General features: G+C 40.9%; 1 long non-coding RNA gene across 13 annotated transcripts in view; it reads right to left on the reverse strand.

Annotated features, from left to right (window-relative positions):
- Positions 1 to 16711, reverse strand: part of LOC140696136 (uncharacterized) — a 330303-nt gene that overhangs the window by 78849 nt on the left and 234743 nt on the right. For all 13 annotated transcript variants that reach the window (XR_012072210.1, XR_012072213.1, XR_012072203.1 and 10 more), the window contains one exon: positions 14372 to 14504. This is a non-coding gene — a long non-coding RNA (uncharacterized lncRNA). The remainder of the gene's footprint in view (positions 1 to 14371; positions 14505 to 16711) is intronic.

The following is a 16711-nucleotide window of genomic DNA, read 5'->3' on the forward strand; positions in this document are numbered from 1 at the left end:
GACCTGTTGCGTTTCACACAAATCTTTTTTTTCCAGTCTTGCAATCATCCTGAGAGCTGGCTATTTTCTTCTTCATTTAACAGAAGTACAAGTTGAAACCATTAAAAGTAGAGAGATTTGTTCCAGGCCACATAGTCGGTGAGACTCAACGCAAAGACTTGAATTCATATTTGTTTGAATTCAAGGCCATGCTCTTCCTGCTTCAGACTAACACATGGAGGCAAAATTGAACATGGAATTTTTTAAGGGAGAAACTGGCAGGTAGTTGCTCATAAATCGACTAATAAAATAAAGACGTACAGTAAATGGAAGTAAAACAGAAAAAAAGAATGCAAAAGAGAGAAGCGACTACACATGGTTGGTGTGAGAAGAAAGGACTAACAGGACTAGATCAGTCCTTCATCCGTTGTTTGATGGTTTTCGTTTGTTTTTGTTTGTTCTTTAAATATTTTCCAGTTACCATTAGTCCTACCAGCGCTTCCGTGTGAAAAAGTGTTTTAAACATGAGCTAAGCAACATCAGCTGTCCTCTTGGGCAATTACAAAGTATATTATCCTAATAAAGGATTTCTTCAATTAAAAAGACTTACCATATGACCCAGGAACCCTGCTCCTGGGCATATATCCAGAAGGAACCCTACTTCAAAATGACACCTGCACCCCAGTGTTCATAGCAGCACTATTTACAATAGCCAAGACATGGAAACAGCCTAAATGTCCATCAACAGATGACTGGATAAAGAAGATGTGGTATATTTATACAATGGAATACTATTCAGCCATAAAAACCGACAACATAATGCAGCAACATGGATGCTCCTGGAGAATGTCATTCTAAGTGAAGTAAGCCAGAAAGAGAAAGAAAAATACCATATGAGATCACTCATTTGTGGAATCTAAAAAAGAAAAAAAGAACATAAATACAAAACAGAAACAGACTCATAGACATAGAATACAAACTTGTGGATGCCAAGGGGGCAGGAGGTGGGAAGGGACAGACTGGGATTTCAAAATGTAGAATAGATAAACAAGATTATACTGTATAGCACAGGGAAATATATACAAGATCTTATGGTAGCTCACAGAGAAAAAAATGTGACAATGAATATATATATGTTTATGTGTAACAGAAAAATTGTGTTCTATACTGGAATTTGACACAACATTGTAAAATGATTATAAATCAGTAAAAAATGTTTAAAAAAAGGGAGTTGAAGAAGGTTAGATTGTGTTGAACCTAGATTTTCCCACATTTCTTTAGCAGCATTACCTTTCTCTTCAATATTAACTTTCCATGGAAATAGTATGCTCAGGAAGTCATTCTGGGGAACCACATATTACACACTGGAAAAGCAGCCTCCTGGTTAGACTGGCCCCAGTATAGATAAAAAAATTCCCAGGACCCCATATAAATCTCTTCAAACTTGTCTTTAGCCAGTCACCAATGTCCAGGAAGCTCAGACATTAGGACTGTTTCCCATTTCTCTCAGGCAAGCCAAATAGTATTCCCATTAGAAACTGCAGAAATTTTAATTTCAAATGGCAAGTGATTCATGTGACTAGCCCTCTACACCTCCAAAGGGAAGGATGAAACTGGTTAGCATTTCTGATGTGTAAAGCATCTGAATCACGGGCTGGGGGCAGGCGCTTGTGTCTTTCTGCCGTGTGTCTTTGTTGCCCTTGAGTTTTTCTCTGCATGTTCCCTCCAGCTGGGCAGCATTAAATCTCCTGTGTCGACAGGGAATGGGTGAGACCGTTATTGCCACATGACTATTCTTGAGAACTTGATGGGTGAGATTAAAGGGGCAGCTTGGTGCGGTATGCAGCAGTCTGGGCTGACAAAGACATTTCTGAATTTCAAAATGCCAGATGGACTCCCAGATAGTGGGTTTGGATTTTGCAGCTGGGACTGCCAGATGTGAGACCTTCCAAGGCCCCAGCACAAGTGAGGGTGAGTTCATCCTTCACTATACGTCAAGCCATGCATCACTGGCTTAGAGCATCCAGGGATGAAGCCAGGGACAGAAAGGAAGTCCCCATTCAAGGTCGAAACTGAAGTCAACTTTCAAGCTGGAATGGAAAAAGGCCAGAACTGGGGCTTGGAAGATCTAGGTGCTACTTCTTTTTTTTTTTTAAACTAGTTGGTCTATGACTTTGGCCAGTGGCAGGTTCAAATTCAACACACACTTACAGAATGTGTGAATGATTGTAGAAGTTATCAAGGTGAAGAAAACACAGTTCTCAGATCCTGGGGATCACATTTTAGGGGGACAGAAAAGAAAAGATATGATTACTGCCTGAAGTAAAAAGTATAAACTACTCATTCAGGATAATAACCCAATCAACTAAGCAGCTATGAGAAACTAGATGTGGTGTCTGCGCTGATCATTACAAGATTTTGTCAAGCAGAGTCTTCAGGCCAAGGGGAGGGCAAAGTCAGAGGCACAGAGCTTGGGACATGCTTAGGAACTTTTGAGGAACTTGCAATTTGAAGGTAGGGTGTTATGGTTGGGACGCTATTCAATAGTAAGTTCGTGGGGATTTTATGGGCGGCAGCAATGTCATAATAAGAAAGGGGAAACCTCTGGGCACTTTTGACCAATTCATATTAAATTTTAGGAAAACAACAATAGATTTCATATCCTGACTTGGAAATGGACGTTAAAAAATACAGACTTTAGTCCCGATTTTGTCACTTTAATAAATGGTGGGGCCCTAGCCAGGTCACGTCCCCTCTCCAGACTTTAGTCTGGAGTGCGAAGGTTTAGACTTTGCCTCACTTCAGGCCAAAGTCAACACGGTGTAGTCTCCACAGTGGTCAAGGAAATAAAGAAGTCAGTGATTCCTTCTTCTCCACCTGGAATCCTGCCCTCAGCCATCGGGACAAAAAGAAATCTATAAACTACTGCAAGTCTGCTTGTATACGGATTGATGGAGCCCGGAGAGCCGGCTGTGCACTGGCTGTGCTCTTGCGGAAAGTGCTCGCTTTGAGGGTGATGTCACCGTCCTTACACCAGCCTTAGTTGCGTTCTGGCCAGAGACAATCCCTCGTAGCATCCTTTACTGACGCTGGTACAAAACGAGACTTGTATTTAATTGTCCCTTGGGCACACGTTCTCATCTCAAGGCTGGATCCTCATGTTTGAGCTATGGACTAAAAACTACTACCAAATATTGATTGGAAATTACACTAATGGGTGTCTACAGCAAAATCTTTTTCAAAAGAAGGAGTTTGTGTACAATTCCTTACATGGCATCCTATGGTAAAGGTAAGCTGGTATTTTCAAGAGTGTCAGTGTTCAACTGGCCCTTCCGGAACAAGAAATGATAATACTGTCTTACAGAGGCTCAGTGGCAAGTAAAACCCATAAACTTGCAAAGATTTTCATGACCACTGAAATTTTAATTTTCAAAATTTCGTATGGAACCACTGCATTGGAAAACTCAAAGACCATGGTAAGTTTATGCAACGTAAGTGATTAAAGCACTGACTTAGACCAGGGCCAACCCTAGTCCCTACTCTCAGGCTGAATCCCAGGTTATCATGGACATTTGATATTTAATCTGGGATTTAAAGAATAAGTGGGGTTTGTGTGGAGAGAAAGGTTCAGAGATAGTATACCTGAGAAAAGAAAAGAGCAGGTTCAAAGATTAGAATGGGTGTCATTTATGAGTACAGAAGAGACGGAAAATAGTATGCAAACTGATTTAACTAAAATCACGAATCCTGTGCAAAACCCACAAGCTGAGAGTCCCTAATTTAAAATTCATAAGCAACAGAATGAGTAGCTTCAGTTTTTATTTCAGCTTTATTAAAGCTCTTGCATGATTATTAATCAGCTAATTTTCGCAGTGGTGGATAGAGAGCTGGGTAGTATCACGCCCACAGTAAGGAGGGGCACACATAGCTCAGAGGGGTGAGGAGTTGTGTCCAGTATCTAGGGAGCTGGGAGTGGTGAAGCCAGGGCAAGAGTCCCGGCCTTCAGTTTCCAGGTGTCTGGCCTTCTCAAACAGCAAGCAGCCATTGCAATTTCTGGTTTCAATCATCTAACTACACTCCCAGTGTAAACAAAGATTTCGAAAAGTAACATGGAATCCCACAGAGAGATCCTGGCAAAATATGTCCCGTGCTTTTCTGTACATGCAATACTGTTTCTCTAGAGATAGTAAAAGTAGACGAAAAATAAATACAGCCTCCAGCAAGTCCTTCTATAACACTACTTGAATTTCCAGGATGGCTCTGTTATTCTGATGTGACATTTATAAAAAGTTTATGGGAGGAAATGCTCCTATTTTTGCTCAAAGACCACCTCTTAATGTTTTCCATTTTAAGAAAATATACAAGGAAGCTCTGAGCATTGGGATACTGAAATGTATGTTGACTGACTATTATTTTGCATTTTTGGTGCTCATTAAATTGTATTCATAACTGTCCTCTCTGAGAATATTGCATGGCAAGCCCTTGCCTCTCACAGAACAAATAATACTATAAAGTAACAGTGTTCCTCTTCTAAAGAAAGTGGACAGAAATCATCCCAAATCAACCATCCTGGAATTTTTTTCTCGGAGAACACCTAATCCCTAGAGTAGGTCGGATTTAGTGTATATTTTGTTAACTGTTTTCATATGTTCCTAGGCGTGCTTGGCAAGAGCTCTTAGACACTCCATGAGTACTTTTTAACCAATATCTAATTTTCCAGAGGCTCCTGGAAGTGAGCATTACATTGACTGAGACATGTGCAGTCTCTGTACTTGGGAGTCAGAGCAGGGTGTTGAGAGGAAGATGAGGTCCTGGAGCACTTCCCTGGATCTTTAGCATAAGTATTCCTGATTTAAGAGCTGTAGAATCGCTGATTTTGACAAATGCTAGCTCAAAGGAAATGCTAAAGAATCTAGAAATCATAGTTCAGAGTGATAAGGGTAGGAAAGTCAAAGGCATCAAATCCAAAGTTACTGAACACATTTACTTATTCTATTCACAATTGTCTACTGTGGATACCTACAGCTGGTTTGATACTTAACCAGGTCCAGGAAATGGTATGATAAAAAAGTCAGGTGAATCTTTGTCCTGGAATTTTCAATCTAGTGGCCCAACCCAACCCAGGAATCTCTTCTGCAGTATTTCTTTTTTTTTTTTTCAGCATTTTTTATTGATTTATAATCATTTTACAATGTTGTGTCAAATTCCAGTGTTCAGCACAATTTTTCAGTCATTCATGGACATATACACACTCATTGTCACATTTTTTTTCTCTGTGATTTATCATAACATTTTGTGTATATTTCCCTGTGCTATACAGTGTAATCTTGTTTATCTATTCTACAATTTTGAAATCCCAGTCTATCCCTTCCCACCGTCCACCCCCCTGGTAACCACAAGTCTGTATTCTCTGTCCATGAGTCTATTTCTGTCCTGTATTTATGCTTTGTTTTTGTTTGTTTGTTTGTTTTTGTTTTTGTTTTTTAGATTCCACATATGAGCGATCTCATATGGTATTTTTCTTTCTCTTTCTGGCTTACTTCACTTAGAATGACATTCTCCAGGAGCATCCATGTTGCTGCAAATGGCATTATGTCGTTGGTTTTTATGGCTGAGTAGTATTCCATTGTATAAATATACCACCTCTTCTTTATCCAGTCACCTGTTGATGGACATTTAGGCTGTTTCCATGTTTTGGCTATTGTAAATAGTGCTGCTATGAACATTGGAGTGCAGGTGTCATCCTGAAGTAGATTTCCTTCTGGATACAAGCCCAGGAGTGGGATTCCTGGGTCATATGGTAAGTCTATTCCTAGTCTTTTGAGGAATCTCCACACTGTTTTCCATAGTGGCTGCACCAAACTGCATTCCCACCAGCAGTGTAGGAGGGTTCCCCTTTCTCCACAGCCTCTCCAGCATTTGTCATTTTTGGATTTTTGAATGACGGCCATTCTGACTGGTGTGAGGTGATACCTCATTGTAGTTTTGATTTGCATTTCTCTGATAATTAGTGATATTGAGCATTTTTTCGTGTGCCTATGGATCATTTGTATGTCTTCCTTGGAGAATTGCTTGTTTAGGTCTTCTGCCCATTTTTGGATTGGGTTGTTCTTCTGCAGTATTTCTGATACAGAGACAGCCTACAACTGTTTGGATGTTTCTAGAGATGAAGGTCTAGCACTTTCCATAATTTCAACACATAATTGACCCTTAATAACCTGTTTCTGATTTAGATTCAACTCTCATTTTTTGAAATCTATTAAGTACCACTGGTAAGCACTTTCTTGTGTGTTTTATCCCACTGATTTGAACCCCAAACAATGCTGTGAGGTGGGAATTCACTGACCTTTTTGTTTGTTTGTTTGTTTTTTCCCTAGATGGGGGAATTAGATTCTGGGGGAAAAAAATTAGTAATACAAATTACTCAGGTAAAGAACTGAAGTTCCACAATGAAACTATTCTGATGTGTTAGCTGTGAAGATCAAGTGAAAATAATGGAGCTGATATTGTTTGTAAAAGTGGCTAGTAGGACTATTATTAGTGTTAGATAAACAGTAAATAATAGAACTGAATTGTTTTGTAAACACAAGTGTAAGGACTTATCTATGTCAACCTCCCGTTAAGATTTTCCTTGACTCATGACAACCCTCTTGGATTAAGTGGCTCTTTCTTCATCAGAATAATGCTGCTCTCTAGTCATATTAACACACAATGAATTCATTTCATAATCCCCACACGATCTAAAATTACCATGTTTGTTTACCCATTTCTTTGATTTGTGTATGCTCTTCTATCTCTTGCTAACACACAAAACAAGAAAACTCCATGAGTGCAAGGATTTTGATTGTTTTGTTCTCCAGTGCATTTCCTGTCCTAGATCAGAGCCTGGACCTCTGTAGATGTTCAATAAAGATTTGAAGGAATTGAAGAATAAATGACTTCCTTGAATTCAAGGACAGATTATATGTGTATATACTGTATTTGTGCACGTGTGAGATTTTTCTCACTGTAGATTCAGTTTCTACATGGCAAGGAATATGTCCAATCATCTCTAAATCTCCAGTACCCAGCATAGGGTCTAGCCTAGAATAGCCTCAATCACTTTATGTTTGCGAATGAAGGAGCTTTCCTTGAGAGCATCCGTCTTTCTAGCACATCTGAGAATATAGGCAGAGAGAATCAAGCTATCAATGAATAGGTGCGCAGAACTGTGGTGAGAAGGATGGAGCAGACCACAGAGAAACAGAAAAGATAATAAAAGGGCATTGAGAAGACTGTAATCACCTAATGTAGTTCAGTTCTTCTTATCCAGACTTCCTCCACAGTTTTAGAAATTATGCTTGGGCTCCAACCATTCCTGACAAATTGAGAACTAAAATTCAACAGACCTAAGCAGTCTTCTCCTTTTTGAACTCATCTGATCTCGATTTTATTGAACAGTGCTTTCTCTCGTTCTCATTCATTCATTGTGACTTTTCTCTCAGCATCTACCAAGTTAAAGGCATGTTTGATACAACTGTTGCTCAGTCATTGGAAGGGGCCGTCTGTCCTTCAGATTACCCAATAGTTTCAGGTCTTGGACTAAATTCTCCAACAGTACCATAGCTTTTGAAAGCCCAGAGCTTTTGTCATAGTCTCTGCCAATTCTAGGGGGACTCATTCTTCTGTCTGGCACCTCTGCATCCCCATGTGTGGTATCCTGCTGCACACACCGTTCTCTAAACAGATCTTAGCCATTTTGTGAGTCTTTGGGAAGACTCTTACCATACAAATGCATTAATAAAGATTGGAAAGTGTATTAAAGATTTTGTAGAGACCTGTGGGATATCACCAAGCATACCAACATGTGCATAATGGGAGTCCTAAAAGGAGAGCAGGGAAAGGAACAGAAAGAATATTTGAAGGAATGAAAGCTAAAAATTTTCCAAATCTACACATACAACAAACTCCATGAAGGGTAAACACGAAGAGATCCACATTGAGAGACTTACAATAAAACTATCACAAGACAAAGAGACGTCTTGAAAGCAGCGAGAGAGAAATGAGTCATCAGGTACAAGGGATCCTCGATAAAATTAACAGACAATATCTCAGCAGAAACAACAGAGGCCAGAAGGCAGTGGGATGGCATATTTAAGGTGTTGAAAGAAAAAAGAAAAAAACCTATTAACCAAGAATTCCATAGTCAGCAAAACGGGACTTCAACATTAAAGGAGAAATTAAGGCATTTCCAGATAAACACAAGATGAGCACATTTTTTTAATAGGAGATACTCTCTATAAGAAATGCCAAAAGGAGTTCTTCAAGTGAAAATGAAGGGACTGTTCATAGTAACCCAACCATAAAAATAAAGAACCCTGGTAAAGGTAACTACACGTGTAAATATGCAACATAGCCAAGTCCAATTTGGGAGCTTCTTCAAGGTTTCTGTCAATTTCTTTTTCTTTTTTTCCCCTGAGAATAGGCTATACTTGCCTATTGTTTTGTATGTTTTATAATTTTTTTATTGTTGAAAACTAGACGCTTTGAGTAGTTTAATGTGGTAGCTCTGGAAACCAGATACTCTCTCCCTCCCTGAAGTTTGTTGTCATTGCTCGTTGAGGGCTGCAGTCATCTCTCTGTTTAGCGACTGTTCTAAACTGTTTTACTTGTCATTTGTGGTCTATAAAGTCTCGGTTTCCTTACGTCAGTAATCGGTCACTGACAGAGATTTCCTTAAATGCCTGGAACCAAAAGACAAAAACCAAAAATACTCTCCTGGTCTTTCTTCGCAGATGGGCTCTGAGCTGGAGCACTCCTTCAAAGCTTTGCCAGTGTGCCTACAACTCTGCCTTAGCCATCATCTCTTGCTTGTGAAGAAACCAAAGCTCAGAATATGAAAATGAATATATGTTATGAATATGCACGGCTGGGACATTGTGCTGTACACCAGAAACCGACACAGTGTAACTGACAGTACTTCAGTTAAAGAAAAAGAAAAAGAAAAGAAACCAAAGATCAGCAGGAGATGCAAGACTTGGGTTCTCTTAGGACTTCCCAGAGCATGTGTCTAGCCCCCAGCATGCACACTGTACTTGAGACTCCCCTGCGTACATGACAGCCTTTCAAAGCAGCATTCCCACAAGAATCTTCCTTCTCAGTTTCCTCCTCCCCAGGCTTTAGGGTCTGTCTGCTGCTTGCCCCATATGTCATCCCTTGCCCCAGGCAGCTATGGGTAATTAATCTTTAATGCTTTCAACAGATGCCACCCAACCTGAGTGGGAGTTAAACAAAAGCAAGCCTTAGTGATAGCCCCTCAGGGAACTGCCAGATAGGTCAAGATACACTTTTTTTTTTTTTTGAGGACAAAGTCTGTATTGCTCCGAACCCCATGGCATCAGCAGCTGCACCAGAAATGCGGACCCCCTTCCCAAGGCTGCCACCAAGCAGGGGTTGGGGGATAGCAGACAGGTAAGAAAAAGTATCGCAACACTTTCTCACCAAAATCTAGCACCCCTTTTCCTTCATTAAGCACTCCTCTGATTTCTGTAAGATTTTTATTAGACTCCAGAGTTCTTGAAAGGTTGATTCTGTCTGTTTTCACTCCTCATGGTTATTTCAGCAGAAGGACCGAATCTCAGAACTCCCTAACCTGCCATTCCTCATGACATCTTCAAAAACATAAACCTCTTAGCTCTTGATTCACATATTTCTCTTCTAGAAGTCTGTTCCACCGATATTCTTGTGCACATGGTAAAAAGATTTTTTTGCCCACAGTTATTCATTTTGGCATGGTTTGCAACAGTAAATGACAAAAAAAAATGCCAAAACACCAAATCCATTGGTTAAATAAATTATAGCACATCTGTGAGATGGAGTGCTCTTTAAATGTAAAAAAACAGTCAAGTAGATGTATTTACATTTATAGAGAAAGATTTCCAAGATATGCTAACTGATAAAAGCAAGTGGTGGAAAAATGTGTTTTGTGTGTGGATTCAGAACATACAGAGGAAGTGTGTGTGCACATCCTTTCACGTGCAGGAAACCTAGGAACCTGCTGACAACATTTATCTGTGAAGGGCAAGGTGGGGATGGGAACAGTGTAGTTGGGATCGAGATGATAGGGACACTTTCTGTGGATACTTCCTTAAATTTATAAATGTGTGAACCATATGAATGTACGAATCATTCAAAAGCTAAGTTAAAACTTTTTAATTATCAGAGAAATGCAAGTCAAAACTACAATGAGGTATCACCTCACACCAGTCAGCATGGCCATCATTCAAAAGTCCATAAACGATAAATGCTGGAGAGTGTGTGGAAGAAAGGGACCCCTCCTACATTGCTGGTGGGAATGCAGTTTGGTGCAGCCACTGTGGAAAACAGTATGGAGATTCCTCAAAAAACAAAAACTTACACTATGATCCAGCAATCCCACTCCTGGGCATATATCCGGAAGGAACTCTAATTTGAAAAGACACGTGCACCCTGATGTTCATAGCAACACTATTTACAACAGCCTAAATGTCCTTTGACAGATGACTGGATAAAGAAATTGTGGTGTATTTATACAATGGAATACTACTCAGCTATTAAAAATAATAAAATAATGCCATTTGCAGCAACATGGATGGACCTGGAGACCATCATTCTAAGTGAAGTAAGCCAGAAAGAGAAAGAAAAATATGATATGATATCACTCATATGTGGAATCTAAAAAAATGTGGGAAAAAGGACACTATGAACTCATGTACAAAACAGAAATAGACCCGCAGACATAGTAAACAATTTAATGGTTATCAAGGAAGGGATAAATTTGGGCATTTGAGACTTGTAAATGTTAGCTACTATATATAAAAATAGATTAAAAAATAAATTTTTCTTTATAGCACATGGAACTATGTTCAATATCTTATAATAACCTTTAGTGAAAAAGAATATGAACATGAATATGTGTATGTATATGCATGACTGGGACATTGTGCTGTTCACCAGAAATTGACACATTGTAACTGACTATACTTCAATAAAAATTTAAAAAATTAAAAACCCAAAAGCTAAGTTAAAACTTCAATAACTACCAGTACCCTCAGAATAAATTCTAACATTCATCGTCTCAAGATCATGCTCCTTCCCACCTCTGTGCCTGCTGCCTCCTCTTTCCCCCATTGTCTCCCAGTACATGATCCAACCACAACCAGCCAAATGGCATTTTTTGCCAAGATCCCAAGACTTTCCAAATTCTTTCTCTCTCAGGGCTTTTGTACAAAATGTTTCCTCTTCCAGACATGTTTATTGCTCTGAGAGTCACATGGGTAATTTTCTCTCACTCTCCAGTTTTCAAAGGAGATCTCCCACTAACACTTCTACCTGGGGAGATGTCCTTCATCTCCAGTCCTCTCGCTCAGCAAACTGGTTTTCTTTTTCCTTCATAGTAACTACTATAATAGAGTATTACACATTTGCTTATATTTTTATTTGCCTGTTTCTCCAACAAAATCCAAAGAACTCTATCCATCTTACTTGCCGTCAGATCCTCAGCGATACCTGCATCAGTGCTTGGCACTGATGTATGTTGAGTTGAATGAATGAATGTGTTAATGAAGGGGGCACATTAAATCCTCACCCATAGTGCATAACATTTTAAAACCTTTTTGTTTGTTTGTTTCTCGGTAGATTCTTAGTTTATTTCATCTGCAAAATTGGGATGCTGAATGTGCTGGTCTCTGAGGTTTCCAGAAAGACTTTTCACAACACTCCTGCCCCTTCACTTCTACTAGCACTCATGGGAACTTAACTTTGCTCCTAGTGATACAGTAAACTCCTATCGCCAGCGAAACGAGCTCTTCTGCTGGTATCGGAGATCAGCGGGAAGCCAGTTGTCTCGAGTACAGGGCTCTTCTGCCACAGAACTTACCACGTAGTACTGCCTCTTGGCACCTCCCCTGTCTACTTTACCGGCAATAAGTCTCTACCAACAGGGAACCATATTTACATTTTTCGCCACTTCCCTCTCATACACGGGGTCCAGACAATAAGGACATTCAAAACCCAGATTAAAAATCTGGGCCACACACAACATCTCTAGAGTCATTTGGCTCTGAACAGGGGCATAAGCGTGTTCCAACAAACTGCTTCCAACCGAATGAATCTTAGAAAAGGCAAAAACCCCAAGCAACAACAACAACAAGAACAACAAAGGCTTAAAGTTAATACTCTTGTTTCCAAAATCCCGAGAGAGACACAAACCACATGACTGTGGAGGGACAGGATTCAATTTCCTAGCAACCAAAAGCAGCAGGGGCGAGACCTCTGATAACCTCACACACACACAATCTCTCAGAAGGCAAACGTCCAAGGTCCCACTAGCCAAGGGACACTTTGGGTACATGAGCTTGCTGGTGGACGTGGAGGGGAGGGTGCCACAAGACAGTCCAGGAGGACCCACCCCTCTTCGACTGGGGTCAACAGTTTTCATCACATAGGCCTTTGCACATACACGTTTTTGTTTTCCACAAGGGATACAAAAGCAAAAATAAACAGGACTTAATCAAACTTAAAAGCTTTTGCACAGTGAGGGAAACCATCAACAAAATGAAAAGCCAACCTACTGAACAGGAGATATTTGCAAACGATATGTCTGATAAAAAGTTAATATCCAAAATATATAAAGAAATCATATAATTCGATATCAACCTCCCCCTTACACTGCAAACAACCTGATTAAAAAATAGGCAGACATTCTTCCAAAGAGGACATACACATGCCCAACAGGCACTTGAAAAGATGCTCAGCATCACTGATCATCAGGGAAATTCCCCACGGTGCCCAGATGTCTTTTTGACAAGGTTGGACATAATCAGTTATCAAAGGGGTGGAATCCATCACAGAGTAGAATGCATCAGGCCTTTGGACTTTACCCAAGAGGTGAGCCTGCTTGAGACAAGCAGGTATCCATTTCCAAACTGGCTGGCAACTTCTTTGTCTGAGTGTGTTCGTCTGGAAAGCAGCCCGATTCTCCACTTGTGTGGAGAATTTCAAGGACCTGAAAAGCAGAGGTCCTTGAGAGAAGCCACCACCAGCGCTGGGCTTTATTGAATGATAGGAACTTAGATTTTCAGATCTGACAGATAAAGGTTCCAGGCAGTTTTATCTCAAACAAATAGATTGGTTTCCTTGAGACTCTTCCACATTGGCAGAGGAAATATCTTTCTTTTCTATTACCATGAAAGTTAAATTCGATCACACTCAAAAACACCTGATTCAATGCTTTACTCAGTAATTGGTTATTTCCTTTTTACAATATACATGTGTTTATGAACCCCTGTGTTTATTTATAGTGACTATTATAGAATATTTCCAATATAGATACATTGACACATGTTTGCCCCCAGAAGGGAGAGAGGTATCCACAGAGCCCCCTGAGGATTCTAACACTGAAATTACTGGCCCAGACTCAAATTTCTGTCTCTGAAGCTGGACACCTCTTTCACATTTTCCACTTCAAAGTAGCATCTTAAATATATTTGGGTCACATAAGCATCGATCACCAGTCTGACATTTTGAATTTTTGCCTGTTTACCCTTGTGGCAGTTAATACCATCGTATCATGTCATCAGTGTGAGTGGTACAGAATTCTCAGTGCACAGCTGGGCAAAGGACTGCCCTTCAGCTTATGTTGGAAACAAACCTAGCAGTAATTAGACTGTAATCATATTTTGTCCAAACAGCCTCATTGCAAAAGGCAGATGGATCAATAGAATTAGCAAATGAAAGAAAGATTATAGGATTCTAGGCAGAGGAAGCAGCACATGCAAAGTCCTAAACGATGACAACTGTTGATCCCAGGCAGCCTGGCTCTGATGGACAACACATCCAGTCCTTGTCAAGCCATCATCATTGCTAGGGCATCCGCATCCATTCTCGACAAGTCTCACCCTCCCAGTGACATCGTGAATCCAGACACAGAGAGCAACGGGAAAATGGTTTACGACCAGCCCCTTAGGTGGGAGAAGTGGATGTACTGAGGACTGGTGGCTCACCCTCTGGGAAGGGTGGAGAGAAGGCTCCCCAGGAGATTCAGGGGTGTGGATCAAGCACCAGTGTGCATAATTCCCAGGACTTGGCAGCAGTGTTAACAGCAGATGTGAAGTGTCATCACAGTATCTTTACTGAAGGAACTTTACCCAGAGAGCAAATCTCCCCTGGCGAGGTTCCAGTTACTGCCTTAAGCGTGAGCGGGGTGGAGAGCGGCTTTGCACTCTCTTCTAGTCTATAGTGCAGACCAGTACTGGTGCCCACCCAGACCTCGGCTGGCTGTGAACCAAACCTGGAGGGGTGAGAGCAGACGGACGAATGCCACCACCAGAGAGACACAGGCAAAGCGCAGTGAGCATTCCAGACACCAGCTTACCTCCGGCAGCTACACGCTCCAGCACCCGGGTATCCTCTCCATCACAGTGGGGAGTGTCCTCCAGTTTAAATGCGGTCGTGGCTGAGGTTTTTCCAAGGGCAAAGTCTCAGATCTGCTTTTACTCTGGAGTCCACTGTCAAGAAATAAAGGTGAACACTTAGTGAGTGCCAGATATGTGACCTGCGTTATGTGATTCATTAGTAGGAGGACCACAGGGCATTGGTGTTGGGCTGCATTGAATTCAAATGACAAGCTTACCTGTCTTCACCTGTAAATGAACCCAAATGATTATTTTCACTGATGAAGAAAGAAAAGGTAGAGAAAGGAAGCTGAGGGGAGGAGAGCAAAACAGCACAAAGAAGAGCACAGAGGTTACATGTCATCAAGCTGATAGGCACGGATGTGTGTGGTCAGACACATCGACTTTGACTTTGAACTTCTGTGCTAGAAAAGCCCTATGTTATCCTTCAACCTCAGGGTTCCTCTGTCAAATGAATTCTGTGATGGTTCAGTTTTAGAAATGATAAGTAGGGCAGGGACTAGCACACAACAAATGGTTCCACTCTTAATATCCTTTTAATTTTTTCCATCTGTTACTCCCAGCTATCCTATGAAGTTATTATTTTCTCCGTCTTTCAGATGAGCAAAGTACAGCCTGGAGAAGATAAGTTATTTGGTAACGTTCACACAGAGAGTTCAGTATGGACATTTGAACCCTGTTTTCTCTTAACTCAAAGCCCTATTTCCTTCATTATTAACATGTCACTTTTCAGGAGCTTACATAACTGAACTGGAAAGCAGTGGGTCGTCCTGGAGATTGGGTTGAATTTGCATTTTATGTGAAGTTACTCTGCTCAGTGCAAGGAAGGCGGAATCTGAGTTGATTTTCCTATTTCCAGAACTTAAAAAAGACAGGCACAGTGTCCTGGCTCAGAGGAGTCTTGGGACAGACAGACACACGATCCAGATGTCTGTCTCAGAAGGGGCCATCCTCCCCTCAGGAGAGGCTACTCAGCCCATAGCCCTCTGTCTGATTTGCTGTCTCCCAGGTCTCATGACCCACATTTACAGGAGAGAAAACTGCCAGATCCCATGCCAGGGTCTGAGCTCCCCAGACGGGGTGAGATCATCTTTTCAGACCTGGCCTGCTTTAACACGCTGGACGACATTCTGAATGAACGAATACGTAAATGAACGAGTGAATGACTCCACGGGAATCCAGGAACAGAGTCTATGTCAACAAGCCATTTGAGCCCCTGCTAGTTGTGTTGGTCTGCCACAGAAGAGCAGAATTACCTGCCTACCAGCTTGGTGCCAGGGTGGTTCAGCAGCCTGCGCGTGGAGTATCTCATAGCCTAGTGAATTCTTCCATCCATGCTTGCGTTTGCGTTTGGGAGACTATTACAGGGCGCTGTCTCTCTATAAACTGCCTTCTGGGGAGGCATATTATTCACTGCTACAGAGAGACTAACGAAAATTGAAAATAGATTCAGAAAGAAATTAGAGAATGTAATTTCAAGTCTTGGCCGTGTAATGAATAAATAATATTAATTTCTTTAAAGTCTCAGTCACCTCATGCAACAAATGGACATGATCAAAAAGATGACTGTCTTTTTAGAGCTTTCTGAGAATCATAATGGTAGAGGATGAGAAAGTTCTGTAAATGGATATGGGCTAATTGTCAGCTAAATTTTTTATTCACTTAACACCTTGGACAATGACTGGGAGGTATACCTTAATTTAGGCATTTGCTCAATCATTGAGTCCATACATATATTACTGAGAAACTGCTATGAGTCTGAGGTTAAGCCTGGAAAGAATTTTAAAATGTTTCCTGAATACATGGCAATGATTTTACCACCTTGGACTGTGACATCTATGGGAGGCAGGAGAATCTTCTGATTTATTCCACTCTCTGTCCTTGTCCCAGCCTTAGCCCTCAGCAATATGCCTGTCACATAACTGGTGTTCAGGATATCTCAAATCCACCAGCGTATTGAAGGTGGAATATCTAAGTACCTCTAATCTGGTCCCCTCCAATGCATAACCCACATAATTGCCAAAGTGATGTTTCTAAATGCAAATCAGATACACCTATTCCTTGACTAAAGCCCTCCAAAGCATTTCCATGCTCGGAGGAGACAGTCCAGGTATCTTAGCCTAGTATCAAGCTGGTAACTTTCTCATCCAAATAGAACTGCTCCCACTCAGTATAGATGTTTTTGCAGAGTCACGCTGTTCCTAAACACCAGGACATTGGCTCAAGCACAATCTTAGCATACATCTGTATAACATATAATGCATTTACACACACAAACACATACACACATATGAAAAAGG

This window comes from Vicugna pacos, chromosome 4 (genome assembly GCF_048564905.1).
Source record: "Vicugna pacos chromosome 4, VicPac4, whole genome shotgun sequence".
NCBI lineage: Eukaryota > Metazoa > Chordata > Mammalia > Artiodactyla > Camelidae > Vicugna > Vicugna pacos.